General features: G+C 44.2%; 1 protein-coding gene across 5 annotated transcripts in view; it reads right to left on the reverse strand.

The window, feature by feature from the left end:
- GABRA6 (gamma-aminobutyric acid type A receptor subunit alpha6) overlaps nt 1-16,679 on the reverse strand; it is a 180,611-nt gene that overhangs the window by 70,512 nt on the left and 93,420 nt on the right. The gene's annotated exons all lie outside the window — the stretch shown is intronic.

Raw genomic sequence — 16,679 nt, forward strand, 5'->3', positions numbered from 1 at the left:
CCAGGCCCTCTCCATTGAACAGTGCCCCTAGACATTTCCCCCTGTGGGTCGCTACCACCTCCAATGCAACTGTAAGGTCTGCAGGGAAATAACTGCAGATGTTGGCATTCCTGTCTTCTGCTGGTCCTATCTTTTCTTCCACTGGGAATGCATCAGCAGAGGAGGCAGGACCAGCAGGAGAGAGGGAGCCTACTACACATTGAGCATTGCAGAAGACACCAGTCTGCAGTAAACTAACTTCAAACTGTACAGGAGGAGATAAGGATAGGTCGCAATGCTACATCAACTTGACAAATCATTTACTACGTTACTATGTATTTTAGCTAAATTCTTTCCTCATAAATAGGGGTCATTTAGTTCAATAGGTTGGACAAAATAGTTAAGCCTACGACCACGTCACGGTAAACCAGAAATATATAAAACAGTATGATATTGGTAGTCTACGACCTACTGAAATGGGCTTACCGTGGCATAGTTATAGGCGTAAAATATTCTGTCCAAAATATTGAACTAATTGACCGATATATATGAAGACAGAATATAGCTAAAATACATAGTAATGTACCAAATTATGTGTCAAGTTGGATGTAGAGTATATATATATATGTGTGTGTGTGTGTGTGTGTGTGTGTGTGTGTGTGTGTGTGTGTGTGTGTGTGTGTGTGTGTGTGTGTGTGTGTGTGTGTGTGTGTGTGTGTGTGTGTGTGTGTGTGTGTGTGTGTGTTTGTATTTTTTTTTTACTACAACGAGTAGTATAATAGTAAAGTACATTTATTTTACTCAACTAGTAGAGTATCTGGTGGTGGGTGGATTAAAATATTCTGGCCAAAATATTGAACTAATTGACCGATATATATGAAGAAAAAATATAGCTAAAATACATAGTAATGTACCAAATTATGTGTCAAGTTGGATGTAGAGTATATATATATATATATATATATATATATATATATATATATATATATATATATATATATTTGTGTGTGTGTGTATTTGTATTTTTTTTTTACTACAACTAGTAGTATAATTGTAAAGTACATTTATTTTACACCAACTAGTAGAGTATCTGGTGGTGGGTGGATGGCAGAGGAATCAGAATCAAAGAATGGTGTGGGTGGTGATCGGAGGTGAGTGAATTTGGATGTTAGGAGATTTGTATGGTGCTGCCACCTGCCAGTGCTAGGCAGACAAGTAGGACTAGTATAAAGCAGCAGATCATCCTAATCTGTTTTTCCCTAGGCTAATTACAGGCAGTAGTATACAGTAGTAGTATATAAGCCTAGCATATATACAGTAACAAGTGAATAACATGTCAAATAGTAATGCCAGTTTCAGTGGTTTGAAAATACATTTCAAGTAGATGTGGAGGGCAAGAAGAGGCGGACATAATTTTTAATTGTTGTCTTTGTGGTGGTAGTGGTGGTGATGATCAATCGGATAAAGCAAAAAAAAGCATATACAGTGGTGTGAAAAAGAAAGTACACCCTCTTTGAATTCTATGGTTTTACATATCAGGACATAATAACAATCATCTGTTCCTTAGCAGGTCTTAAAATTAGGTAAATACTGTCACGGGAGACCAGTACTTTTACACCGAAACCACCGGGATCACTAGCACCAGAAAGGACAAAGTTGTAGAATAAAATGGGGTTTATTCTGGCACGCTAGCAGACAACACAAAGATGTACAAACCAAGATACAATACCAACTGGGGGCCTGTGGAGTAGACTCTAGCCTCGCTAGGTGCAAGGGCCTGCTTTAACAAGGCTTGTCCTGTCCGCTTCTCGTCCAGGATCTCAGAGGGCTGATCACACAGCAGCCCCTCTGAGATATCTCTCCAGCTGGTCACTGTAGATTATCAAACTCCTTCACAGAAGGTCTCTAAGTCTCTCAGATAGTCCCAGAGTGTCTCTCAGTCTGTTAGCCTCTCTTGCTCTCAGATGCTCTCTGAAGGTAGAACTCAAAACTCCTTCCCAGAGTGTCTCTCTGAAAGTAGATCTCCACACTCCTTTCCAGAGTGTCTCTCTGAAAGTAGATCTGATTCTCTAATCAGCACTCATTTATATATCCCTCTGTGGCTATCATTTACATGGGAGGGGGCTGCTGGACATTAAGTTTGGGCCACAACAGCCAGAGGGCATGAAAAACTCATCCCTGATTAAATCAGAGTCTGTGCAATACAATACTCTTACTGCCAGATCTGATCAGCAGCCTTTCACCTCCACCAGGAGTCCCAACACCTAGCTGTCCCTAATCCTATCAATTCTATAGAAAGCTTCAACTAAGTGGATTGCATTCTCCATAGGAATGACAGTAACAATGTAATATCTCCTTTGCTTTCTTGCAGGACTGACCCCCAATGCATATTTACAGAAGAATGTTGATTCCCTAAATTGTGGGATGGCATTTACAACAAATACAGACTTTGAAATACATTCTTACGGACATATAAATACATTTACACATTCCCTGTTCTTCCCCAAATATAAAGTACATTTGGACAAAATAAGTCTTACAAAGGTGGCCAAGTTACATAGATTTAGGGGTAGCTAGCTGGGCTTCATAACAGTTTTGTGATGCCAGCAACCCCTACCATCACAAATACAACCTCAGATGAACAACAACACATGACATATTACACCGTGTCATGATTTATTTAACAAAAATAAAGCTAAAATGGAGAAGCCATATGTGAAAAACTAAGTATACCTTATGATTCAATAGCTTGTAGAACCACCTTTAGCAGCAATAACTTGAAGTAATCGTGGATGAATTTTGGCCCACTCTTCTTTACAACGTTGCTTCAGTTCATTGAGGTTTGTGGGCATTTGTTTATGCACAGCTCTCTTAAGGTCCAGCCACAGCATTTTAATCGGGTTGAGGTCTGGACTTTGACTGGGCCATTGCAACACCTTGATTCTTTTCTTTTTCAGCCATTCTGTTGTAGATTTGCTGGTGTGCTTGGGATCATTGTCCTGTTGCATGACCCATTTTCGGCCAAACTTTAGCTGTCAGACAGATGGCATCACATTTGACTCTAGAATACTTTGGTATACAGAGGAGTTCATGGTCGACTCAATGACTGCAAGGTTCCCAGGTTCTGTGGTTGCAAAACAAGCTCAAATCATCACCCCTCCACCACCGATTGATGGGCAGCAACAATTGCTTCTCTAAGATCATTGCTGATGTCTTTCCACCTTGGCATTGTGTTATCACACACTTGAATGCTCCAGACCAGCAAACTGCTAAAACATCAGCTTTTATATACTGCTGCGGCCAAGTTTATTCGAGCATTTGCCCGTTCTTGGCCGCAGCAGTAGCCTGTCACCCTCGGGCGCGCGCCGAAGCAGCGGAAGAGCGCCCTCCGATCGGGGCGCTCTCCCTACCGCTGCCGGGTCCGCCGGGTCCCCCGGAACCCCCTGCCGCCGTCCCACGATCGCGGGACACCAGGGCTCCCTCGGGGAGCCCTGGACGCTCGTGCAGGGGGCGCAGGCTCCCGAAGACGCGTGACCGCGCGTCTATGACGCGCGGCACGCCGAGGGGCAGCCACTAGCAAGCCGGGAAATCTCCCGGCTTGCGGTACCGGCCACACTTTAATAAAGTGTGTCGGTAGTGTAGGTGGTCACACTTGCTGATGATCAATTAATCAAGGGCATTTGATTAGCAGCACCTGTCTGCTACTTAGCATCTTAATTCCTATGGAAGCAGTAAGGTTGTACTTAGTTTTTCACACATAGCTTCTCCATTTTGGCTTTATTTTTATTAAATAAATCATGACACAGTGTAATATGTCATGTGTTGTTCATCTGAGGTTGTATTTACCTAATTTTTAGACCTGCTAAGGAACAGATGATTGTTATTATGTCCTGATATGTAAAACCATGGAATTCACAGAGGGTGTACTTTCTCTTGCACACAACTGTATGTCTACTATTCAAAGCAAGTAGAAGCAGAAGGACAATGACACTGTAACTGAATCCAAATCTCACGACAGAAGGTCCACTTCCCCCACCCCCACATAGTAGACAATGAACCAGTTAAGAAATTTAAAATGGGAATGGGAAGTTCAAGCCAGCCTTAGGCCCTGGACTATTACAATGAGTATTTCTGAAAATAAAAATTGCTAATTTGGTAAAGGATGTTATTGAGAATGTTAATAAAACTGTCAGTTCTAGGGAAATGCAGGCCCACCACAACCACTGAAACAAGTGTCAGATGCTGCTGCTCTGTCTGTTACTGGTGCTAGGCCCATTATTAAGTAATCTGCAAAAGCACATCCTTCTTGTCACATTTAAAAACATGTATTAATGCCAAAAAAGCTCTTGCATTGTTATCACAGGACTCTGAACAGCTATTAAAATAGTCAGATGAAAAAGAGTGAGAGTCACAGGTACTTGATGAGTGATTAGCAGGGGTTGGACTTGATGCTGATTCATCTATTTAAATATTGTTTGTTATGCATGAGGAGGATTCTGATGAGGGTGTTGCTGATGTTGTGAAAGACTGTGATTTAAGTGGTGGGGGACCTGGTGCCACTTGTGGTGGCGGGAATGATGAATGTTATAATGCTTTAGTTTTAAGTAATGGTTCCATGATCATTATTAAAGATTGTGATTCAACGACAAGTAAAGTCAAAAATCCAAGCAATAATAACAACCCTATATATTCATTATTTAATAAACATAACGAAACAACATCATCATCCTCATTATTATCATCATCATCAATATCACGTACATTGATGTTACTTTCCTCCTCATCAGCAGTACCCTCTTTTACTTCAGACATCCTCATCTCTAATACCATTGATAAGTAGTGGTTCTTGTTTTGATGATAATGTTGTTGACCCAGAGACACCCAGTGGCGCCACAGCAACGACAACCACAATTTAATTAAAAACATTCATAACCACCAGTTAACTGTCCCTTTGGCTGTATTTTCAATGCAAGAGCTCTTGAGTGTCATTGTTTTCAACTTTCAAAGGATCAGACAACAGCTACTTGTATCTTATGTCAATCTTACAGCTGTGAAAATGAGAAGACTGGGAACCCCTCATGGTATCTCTGTATTAAGAGATCACATTATCTGCACGATACTAAGTGGCAGACAACCTTATACACAGGCGGCACACTTTATTTGAGTACGGCTCATTCCGCAAGCCGGGATATGTCCCGGCTTGCGAGCCGCACTCCCTCAGCGTGCCGCGCATCACCGATGCGCGGTCACGCATCATCGGGTGCCTGTGCCGCCTGTACGCGTGCCCTGGTGTCGCGCGGATGTGAGGACGGCGGCGGGATGTTCCGGGGGACCCGGCGGACCCGGTGATGAGAGGGGGAAGCCCCGATCGGCGGGCCTCTCCTCCGAGGCTTCGGCGCGCGCCCGGCACCCTCCGGCGCGCGCCAGGTTACTGCTGCGGCCGAGAACGGGCAAATGCTCGAATAAACTCGGCCGCAGCAGTATAGTCAGCGTAAAACAAAGGGTGGTTGCAATCAGACAACACAGTGTAATGAAACAAGTGGAGATAGAGACAATAGGTCATCATCAGTACCGCAGACACACACACCACCAAAACAGTCACCATTGTCTCATGGTGGAGATTACATTGGTTATTTAGATGATCTTTGTTTAATAGGGGTGATGATCAATAGCAGCGATGATGATGATGATGATGATGATGATGATGATGATGATGATGATGATGATGGTGGTGATGGTGAGTGTGCTAGTGCTTGCCTGCACAGCACCAGATGCAACATGATGTCAGTGTTGCAGCTCATAGTAGTACAAGCAGCCAGATATGCACCCCATACAGCAACAGCCCACAATTCGTGAAATGTTCCACCACACCCATGATAAAACTTTGGTGCTGAATGGCAATATAGCTAAAATGCTTGCTTTAGACTTGTTTCCATTCCAATTTGTTGAGTTTCAGGGGTTGAGACAGATTACACATTGTGTGGAGCCACATTGGACCATCCCAAACAGATTATATTTCTCTAACAAGGCGCTTCCTGAACTGTACAGCAAAGTTGTTGCATCAGTAGTTGAGGTCCTTGCACATCATTATTGCCCATTGGATGTGTGTTAATATATTAAAATGAAAAAAAGGGGGTGAAAAAAAGCCGGTCAGCATCTGCAGCAGCAAGACTTTCCATAGACAGACTACTTTATGTATGCAGAGTTTTGCAAAAAATGCCTATATTGCTTCTGAAGTGTTATACAAATTACAGAATGTGACAGAGCAGTGGCTAACTCCCAGGGCACTTGAGCTTGGGTTTGTGGCAGGGGATAACAGTTTCAACTTGGTTACAGCACTAAAACAAGGTAATATGATACATATAACTATTTTTGCACACTACTCAATTTATTACTCACTCATTTCGTAGCTCAGTGTATGAATAGGCAGAGCATTTTGTCAGTTTACAGAAAAATATGTGCTCACTTTAACCAATCGTACACAGTCTGCAATGCTCTGCCTGGGCTACAAAAGCAAAACAACCTGCCTCGTCACAAGCTAAAAATGGAATTGCCTACAATTTGGAATTCAACAGTATATAGGCTTGAGCACCCCATGAACAGCAGAAAGTGGTCAACGATTAAGTAATGGAGCATGCCTGGCAGCTGAATTAGGCCATTCTGCAGCCTAGACAATGACATCTGAAGGGGAGAGCTGTGTAGTCTGCTGAGGCCTTTGAGAAAGCCACTGCTCTTGTGAGCAGTGATGAATCTGGCATAAGCTTGATTATCCATTTGATTTTTCCTCCTTGAAAATACATTAATTGATATGGATGATGATGACAACAATGATGATGATGATGATGATGATGATGATGATGATGATGGTGATGGTGATGGTGATGATGATGAAATGGTGGCTATGGTTTATAAATTGATAAATGACCCCTGAATTTTCATTATCAAATGGAGAGATAAATACATTCACACTACACGTTTAGACCCTCGCTTTAAAGACATTATTAATACTTTTTGTCCCATGTTGAAAAGACTTAGCAAATTGCTAGGTGAAGCTAATTGATTGTGTCCAGGCAGTGTTTGGAAAAGACAGAGAGGAGGGCAATGAAGGTTCACATAAGGCAGGCTCAGTGGGCATACATTCTACGTTGATACCAACAAGAAGGTGATCATCGTCACCACTTTCTTCCTGTCAGGCATCAAATCAAATGGCTTTTGATAGTGGTGGTGTGGGTAGACGTAGTGGAGGTAGGAGTGATGGTGGCAGTGACAGTAACAGCAGCAGACGTTATTGTGGCTCATCACTATGGCATGATTTGCACTAGCACAGAAGAAGCAGATACCTATAATACTAGTTCTATGGACAAAGTGGAGGCATGTATGGGTGATAGTTCGTTCCTGCCTCTTGAGACTAATTCTCTTGAATACTGGGCTGCTAAAACTGAAACATTTCCTGCTTTTGCAAAAACTGCAGTACAGTGGCTGAATTCTCCTCCTGCAAGTGTGCTGTTAGAGTGAGTGTTTGGTGCAATCCAAACTTACCGCCAGATGAACTATCCAATGGTAGCATTAAAGAGGTTCACTTTTATCAAGATGAATCCACATCTGATTCCCCAGAAATGTTCTGTCCTGGTACCCAGCATTCAACCGGATCAGGAGGAACGAGTTAATAACTAAAATTATTACATCACTTCCATACCAGTTCCAACAACTCTCTAACATGACCAGTACTATACAGTACCACTTAAAAAAGTGCAGCAATAGCTTTTAGCCCATCTCCAGTACCAATGTCCAAGGCAGCGATATTGTCAACTAGTGCCACCAGTACCAGTGGAGGCGCTGGCAAGTGTGTGACATTAGCAGGATGGCACATAAGTGACTCCTTTACCAATTACTGTTGCATCTCTCATAAAGACATGGGTGGGAGGGAGTGTCCCCAAAAAAATGGAATACTCCTTTTTGTTAAAATTTTGCTTGCAAAAATTATTGACCTGAAAACACTAAGCTAGCAGTCTTTGGGATATATTCTATTGTAGTAGCTGTGAGTTATACATATCCATGCCAAAAGAGCCCATTCTGCTTTTATTTGCAGGTATTCTGTTAGCCCTTTTCGCATGTTCAAACAGTGCAGATTTTTTTTTTAATGTTGTTTTATTCTGGCTCTTCAAATCCAAGCAGAATGATTAAAAAGGCTCAAACTTGTTTTATTTTTTGCAAACTCACTTGAATTCTAGTCGCTCTGTTAACTCCAAAAGGCTACACTGCTTCAAAAAACTCACAGAATTTTTTCTTGCCACATTTATGGTAGTACTAGCTCTCTCCAGAGCCCGATATGTGAGAGAGAGAGCGCATAAGGGCAATGTGACAGTGGGGGTAGCAAGCCTTCATAATAAAGGTGAAGCCCGGATGGTTACCCTAAAAACAGTGAGTCCCTGGTGGCTTATCAGCACTATAAACAAAGAACAAGGTGTGTGTTTGGTAGCTCTTATCCATCATAAGTACAGAGCTCAGACTTCGGGAGCGGGACTTTAATAGTGGATACTGGGGGTCAAAAAGTATTAAGATGTGTGTAAAATGATTTGCGGCAACATTACCGGTTGTCCCATAATTTTACATGCAAATCGCATCTGATTTGTTGGTATGCGTATGAACCTTAATACCCCTATGTTTCCCCTATGAAATATTGTTTTCCCCACCAGCAAAGCTAAGTTTTATCATCTACAGTAAAGCCCAGAGCCCTAGTTAGAGACATAAATGTGTTTAAACTTTGTATTCATCTCTATGAAGGCAGCCCTGGTAATTCGATTAGCCAGGATAATCGATAAGCTAATATGGGCTACTAGAATTGCATGAGTTTGAAAACCTGGCGATAAGTGGCTTATTGGCACGTGTTTGGCAATTTTGTTTTCTCTCAAAAAACATTTGCCAAAAATATCTCTTATCGCTGACTTATCGGGGCATTCATGAATCGCTGTAGGATTTTTTGGCGATAAGGGGTCGATAAGTGGTGTATCGCTGCTTAGTGCATAGGCCCGCCACTATGTGTTTATTTGCTCATCCTGGTCACACCTGATCCTGGCTCATTACTCTTGACTTGTGAGCTGGGGGCGGCGTGTTTCCGGAAGTTAGCATTATATATGAATCTCTGAATGTGATACCTTTACTTGTTGACAAAGCACCCATGTCAGGTGCGAAACTGTAACACCTGATGCCCGCAGACCTGGCCAGTCCCCAGTACTGAGGTGGGTAAGGTTTTAACACGCACCCACAGCAGTGAGGGCATGCCCGGAGTGTGGTAATGCGTTGCCGGGCCTGTAGAGAAAAAGTTAGCAGATACTTGCAATGTCCTGGGTATGAGAGTTTGGATAGTAATGTCCATGTGCCAGAGTTCAGGGGTAATAGAGGTCAGCGTAAACAAGTCCACAAGCCATTGTTCGAGGATAGGAGAAGGCAGCGTAAACGTATCCGAATGCAGGGTCCAAGGGCAGGAGAGAGCAGGATAATCCAATTCAAAGCAGAGTTCAAGCCAGGGAGATCAGAGGTAAACAGGGACAGGAACCAGCACTGAAAGAGACAGGAGAGCCAAGCATAGAGACTGCACACACAGGGGTCACAAGAAGCTATGCAGAGCAATGAGCTAGAGGACAGACAGGGATTATAAAGGAGGGAGCACCAATGGGAGAGAGAGGAGGAGCAGAGGGTATAGTGAGGGGTTGAGCACCAATGGGAGAGAGGAGGAGCAGAGGGTAGAGTGAGGGGTTGCAGAGATAGGTCAAAGGGAGTGAGGGAGGAGACAGATAAATCAGACAGGGAAATAGCTTGCACACAGTGAGGGGCGGAACCAGGGCTCAGGGAAGACCTACAAGTGGAGCGTATGTGGAGGAAAAGGGTCAGAGGCAGGGAGATCAGGGGTGACAGGGACACATTGGGAAGCAGGAATCCCCTGAACCGTCACAGTATCCCCCCCTTGAGGATCGATCTCCGGGCGATCCTGCCATGGCTTCTTGGGGAATTTTCGATGAAATTGCCAGAGGGGTTTGGGGGCGTGAATGTGACGAGAAGAAATCCATGAATGCTCCTCTGGACCATACCCCTTCCAATGAACGAGGAACTGTAAGTTGTTTCTGGACCAACGGGAGTCGATTATGGAATGAACCTCATATTCCTGCTGTCCGTGAAAGGTCACAGGGTTTGGTTTACGAGAACGGTCCGGAAAGTGGGAGCTTTGGATGAAAGGTTTGAGCAGGAACACATGGAAAACAGAAGGAATCCACATGGTGGGAGGAAGAGCCAAGCGATAAGCGACTGGGTTAATCCTCTCCAGTATCTTGAAGGGACCCAAGAATCTTGGGGACAATTTCATAGACGGGGTCTTGAGCCATATATTTTTTGAAGACAACCACACTCTATATCCGGGTTTGAATGAAGGACCCGGTTGGCGTCGTCGATCTGCCTTGGTTTTTTGTCTAGAGACGGCAGTTTGTAAAGTCTTCAGAATCTTCCTCCAAGAGTTTTGAAGAGTAGAGACATGAGAATCCGCTGCAGGAACACCAGAAGGAGAAGAGGAGAGGGGAAGACTACAAGGGTGGAATCCAAAATTAATGAAGAAAGGGGACTCTTGCGTAGATTCATTTTTAAGAGAGTTAATTGCAAACTCGGCCCATGGTAAAAGATCCACCCAGTTGTCTTGAGATTCGGAGACAAAACATCTGAGATACTGCTCTAAGGTCTGATTCATTCTTTCCGTTTGACCGTTGGTCTGAGGGTGATATCCAGAAGAAAATAGAAGGGAACTCCCAAGTCTCTGAGAAAACGCAAGCCAAAATTTAGAGATGAATTGCGAGCCTCTGTCAGAAACAATTGAAATAGGCACACCGTGTAATCTGAAAATTTCTTTAGAAAAAATATCAGGCAAAGTAGCAGAATTAGGGAGGCCCTTGAGGGGAATAAAGTGTGACTGCTTGGAAAATCTATCTCCAACAACAAGAATGGTATTCATCCCTTTGTTTCCAAGGTTGCTCCGGAATGGTAAGAGGCATGAGAAGACCAGAAGTTTTGTGATGAGCGGATTTACTCTGGGCACAGACCGGACAAGCTTTGGTGAAATCAAAAATGTCTTTGTTGCAAACTCGGCCCATGGTAAAAGATCCACCCAGTTGTCTTGAGATTCGGAGACAAAACATCTGAGATACTGCTCTAAGGTCTGATTCATTCTTTCCGTTTGACCGTTGGTCTGAGGGTGATATCCAGAAGAAAATAGAAGGGAAATCCCAAGTCTCTGAGAAAACGCAAGCCAAAATTTAGAGATGAATTGCGAGCCTCTGTCAGAAACAATTGAAATAGGCACACCGTGTAATCTGAAAATTTCTTTAGAAAAAATATCAGGCAAAGTAGCAGAATTAGGGAGGCCCTTGAGGGGAATAAAGTGTGACTGCTTGGAAAATCTATCTCCAACAACAAGAATGGTATTCATTCCTTTGTTTCCAAGGTTGCTCCGGAATGGTAAGAGGCATGAGAAGACCAGAAGTTTTGTGATGAGCGGATTTACTCTGGGCACAGACCGGACAAGCTTTGGTGAAATCAAAAATGTCTTTGTTCATCCCAGGCCACCAAAAGGTCCATTTAATAAGATTACACACACACACATGCACTCACATGCACACACATGCACACATGCACACATGCACACACACACACACGCATGCACACATACATACACACACACACACACACATACACATACACACACACACATATACACACACACACATGCACACACACACACACACACACATGCACACACATGCACACATGCACACACATGCACACATGCACACATGCACACACACACGAATGCACACATACATACACACACACACACACATACACATACACACACACACACACGCACACACACACACATGCACACGCACACACGCACACACGCACACATGCACACATGCACACACACACACACACACGCATGCACACACACATACATACACATACATGCACACATGCACACATGCACACACATGCACACATGCACATACACACACACCTCTGTGCTGCCTGTCTTGTCTGGTAGTTACAATGCTGGACCGGCTGCAGACCCATTGGATGGGAGCGGTCACGTGACAACTCTTCCGCTTCCCCGAGCGGCAAATTTCAAACTTGTCTGTCTCGGGGAAGTTTCTCAGCCTCCGCACGCATCAGCAAGCATGCGGAGGGAGAAACTATAGCCGCGCTGATTACAGATGCAGGGGCTTTGTGCATCTGTTCAGCGCGGCTCAGCCCGGCTCACCGACGCTGAGTTCACTATGTCCTGGGCCTAAGTCTCCTGGGAATGTGAACCTGGGCTTTGTTGATTTCATCCAAAATATCAAAATTGTTGGCAGAAATTATGCACTTGGCAGGGAGAATAGATTGAGCGGAATCAATGGAGTCATTCTCCATGGCGCACGGGCGAGAGAGAGCATCTGCTTTGATATTTGTGGTACCGGGAATATAAGAAATTGTATAGTTAAAACGGGAGAAAAACAGAGACCAGCGAGCCTGACGAAATCCTAATCGTCGAGCCCCTTCAATATACAGTAAATTTTTATGATCTGTGAGGATAGGCCACAGGCTCCTTGGTACCTTCGAGGAGATGTCTCCATGCCTGAAGAGCCAATTTTTTGGCCAGTAGCTCACGATTCCCAACATCATAATTTCTCTCGGCTGACGAGAATTTCCGAGAAAAAAACCCGCAGGGATGATGCTTCTCTTGGAGAGAGGATCTCTGAGAGAGTACTGCAGCAGTTCCTACATCAGAGGCGCCAACTTCTAACGTGAAGGGAAGCGAAGTATCAGGATGCCGTAGGATGGGTGAGACGAAGGCCTTTTTGAGAAACTGGAAGGCGTCAATGGCTTCGGGAGACAAAGTTGTAGGGTCAGCACCCTTTTTAGTCAGGGCAGTGATGGGTAGAGCAATGGAAGAAAAATTACAGATGAACTTCCGATAATAATTGGCAAAGCCAAGAAAGCGCTGCACGGCCTTGAGAGAATTTGGCAGCAGCCAGTCGAGAACAGATTTCAATTTTTCTGGGTCCATAGAAAAACCATGGTTAGAGATAATATAGCCTAGGAAGGCTGTGGACGTTTGGTGGAACAAACATTTCTCCATCTTGGCGTATAAGCAATTAGCACGAAGCCTAGAGAATACCAGTTTGGTATGGCGAATGTGCTCTTCTAAATCCTTAGAGAAAATGAGAATGTCATCCAGATATACGATAACAAATGTTCTCAACACGTCCCGGAAGATATCGTTCATGAACTCTTGCAAAATGGCAGGAGCATTGCATAGCCTGAAGGGCATCACTAGATACTCATAATGTCCAGATCGCGTATTAAACGTGGTTTTCCATTCATCCCCTTCTCTTATACGGATGAGATTATAGGCCCCTCTTAAATCGAGTTTGGAGAAGATAGAGGCTCCTTGTAGACAGTCGAAAAGTTCAGAAATTAGGGGAAGAGGATAACGTTTTTTTACCGTAATTTTGTTTAGTCCGCGAAAGTAGATACAAGGTCTTAGGGATCCATCCTTCATCACGAAAAGGAAGCCTGCCCCAGCGGGGGAGGTAGAGTTGCAGATGAATCCTTTCTCCAAATTTTCTTGGATGTAAGATGTCATAGCCTCAGTTTCTGGAATGGATAAAGGGTATGACTTCAACTTCGGGAGGATGGTTCCCGGAATTAAATCAATCGGACAATTGTAGGGACGATGGGGAGGCAATACCTCAGCTTGAACTTTATTGAAAACATCCAGGGACTCGTGACACACCTTCGGCAGAATAGAAAGTTTGGCAGGAACGGAATCCAAACCAGCAAGCACAGCAGCAGGAGGAGTGGTAGATGGAGATTCAGGAGAAGAGGACCACTGGATAGGTACCATGTCGGTCCAATCTATGCGCGGATTGTGGAGCTGCAGCCAAGCAATCCTAGAATGACCTGAGCGGTAGGAGAATGGAAGATATCAAAAACTATTACCTCCTTATGGCCATCTGCCGTGGTCAACGTAAGAGGTATGGACTCCCAGATGATGAAAGCTGGCTGAAGCGGGCGTCCGTCGATAGCTTCAAGTCCAATGGGTGCTTTCCTCTTGACCAGAGGGATCTGTTTCTCAGAGGCGAAGGCGTGATCCAAGATGTTGCCGCCAGATCTAGAGTCAATGAAAGCTTTTACTTCTAATAGAAGATATGGGCCCGTCAGCGTTACAGGAAGCAAGAGTTTCTTTGGGAGGTCCTTAGTGAGAGGGGCAAGAAGAGATTGTACCCAGCAAAAGCCCCTCTACCTTTATTGGGTATTCCCGTTTCCCGGCTTCAGGGGACAGTACTGGAGCCGATGTTCTGGGGAACCACAATAGAAACAGAGACCCTTCTGACGATGTCTCATTCTCTCTGCAGCCTGTAGTTGTTGGCTACCCATTTGCATTGGTTCAGGAGCGTCCAAAGCCAGGAAGGTCGAAGCAGGAGACCTGTGAGAAACAGAGGAGGGGTGAAGAGAACGGGACCAGTGTCGCTCGTGACATCGTTCTTGGGTACGTTGATACATACGTATGCTGAGAGTAATCAGCTGTTCCAGGGAGGACGGCCAGACATGAGTTGCGAGATCATCTTTTAACGTATCAGACAGACCGTGCCAGTATGCTGCGGCAAATGCCTCGTCGTTCCATTGAGTCTCCGTGGCGAGAGTGCGGAACTCTATGGCATATCTATCAGTGGATCTTCATGCCCGTGAGATGTGAAACAAAGAAAAGGTGGCCATCTCCCGGCATGCCTAAATTTTGGGTAATCTTGGGTCAACTCAGGTTTGTACTCCCAGAGGGGAGAAGCCCAAGCGAGTGCGTCGCCGGTTAGTATGGCGTAAATGTAGGCCACCTTGGTACGACCGGTAGGAAAAAGAGAGGGGGACATTTCAAATTGCACCTCGCATTGGTTTAGGAATCCACGGCAAGCGAGAGGGTCCCCATCATACCGGCTGGGAGGTGGTATAGGTGGTCCTGAGTTACAGTAGGTCGCTGAGACAGGAGGTGACTGAGCCACTGGGGTTTCCTGGAGAGACAGGTTTGCAAGCTGTTGCGAAACAGTGGTTAACTGGCTTCTGAAAAATTGTAACTGTTCCAAGGAAACAACTTGGCCCACCTCAGGGGGGTCTGCATTTATTGGGCTCTGCATAATGTAACGCCTGTATGCCCGCAGACCTGGCCAGTCCCCAGGAGTGAGGTGGGTAAGGTTTTAACACGAATTATCCACAGTGAAGCTCTCAGCAGTAGCGAAAGACACAAATGTTTTTCTTTCAGTGTGCAAGTATTTGCACACTGAACATTTCCCACAGATATAATTATCAAGTGTTTTTTTTACTTAGCCAGGGTTTAGTATCAATCTGATCCAGCTTAGCTCCTACATCATTAAGGGCAAGATAATTTTTTAAACTTCTTGCTCTCCTGTAAATGAATTTTGGGGAATTAGTAATACAGTTACCCTAAACCGAATCGTTGCATGCTTGTCCCTAGAGTTAGAGATACTACAGTATAAGAGAACTAGGTAATTCTCAAGAGATACCTTTTATCACAACTTTTAACTCCGTGAACAGCAAGATAGAATAAATTGTCAAAAAACATTGGGGGATTTTATGCAACGATTCGGCATGTATCAATGTAATATGCTTGCAGGTGTTTGACATTCATCCATCTTGTGTTGTTATTGGCCGGGCAATCACAGAACCGGACCAATCACAATGGAGCAATGGGTTTACATACTGGCAGTGTATGCTCATTGCTCCACATCCCTGAAGAAGTAGCATTCGCGTTACGAAACGCGTTGGATTTATGCCACATACTGTCTAACAGTTATCTTTCCATTCTTTGCTTCACTTGCATTGTATAGCCCTTTTGTATTGTCCCCGATCAGTTATGCTGCTCCATTACACTCCTGGACTACTCTATTAATTGGACAGTCATCTAGCCTGTGAGAGAGGCTTACTATGCGCGTGACGTCATCAGCGGGCACCTGCTGCGCCCCAGTCACGTGACCAGAGGTGCGGTTAACGGAGTGTGGAGCAGGAATCGTGCGAGCTTACGAGACTTTACCTAGGGGAGCCCACCTACAGCCCCTTTTGACATTGCTGCTACAAGTGCAGGAGTACTTTGAATGGTGCCTAGGAGGTTGTTCGCCGCCGCTGTAGGACTACTGGTGTCACTGTCATCTACGGTTTCCTGATCCGGCGAGTGGTAACCCCAATATGCCTCGATGATTGCTTACTTTATTTTTTATTGATGTACGCAAAACCTTTAATGTTTTAATATATATTCAATTTATTTCATACTTCACTATTTTGCGTTGTGCGCTGTGTTTTTGTTTCACTCTCCTTAGCTTCAGGGGTGTTGAGCCACCCCTTATGATGGCTACAGACGCAATCTAATACACCAAATACTGTAAGGTTTATTGACCATTTTGCACATATTTGCACTATTAAGGCAATTATTTTGCTACTTTTGCCACTAATCACGTGGGTCCTGTTTTAGTTGCGCACTGTCATTTTTCTTTTAGTGAGAAGTGGGAGGTGGAACTTGAATCTCAATTTGAGACAGAAATGTGTTTTGGTTAATTTCAGTCATGGATTCTAGATATTTACTCATAGTAGTTATGAAACCGAGCCACTAG

Source organism: Ascaphus truei, chromosome 5, assembly GCF_040206685.1.
Source record: "Ascaphus truei isolate aAscTru1 chromosome 5, aAscTru1.hap1, whole genome shotgun sequence".
Taxonomy (NCBI): Eukaryota; Metazoa; Chordata; class Amphibia; order Anura; family Ascaphidae; genus Ascaphus; species Ascaphus truei.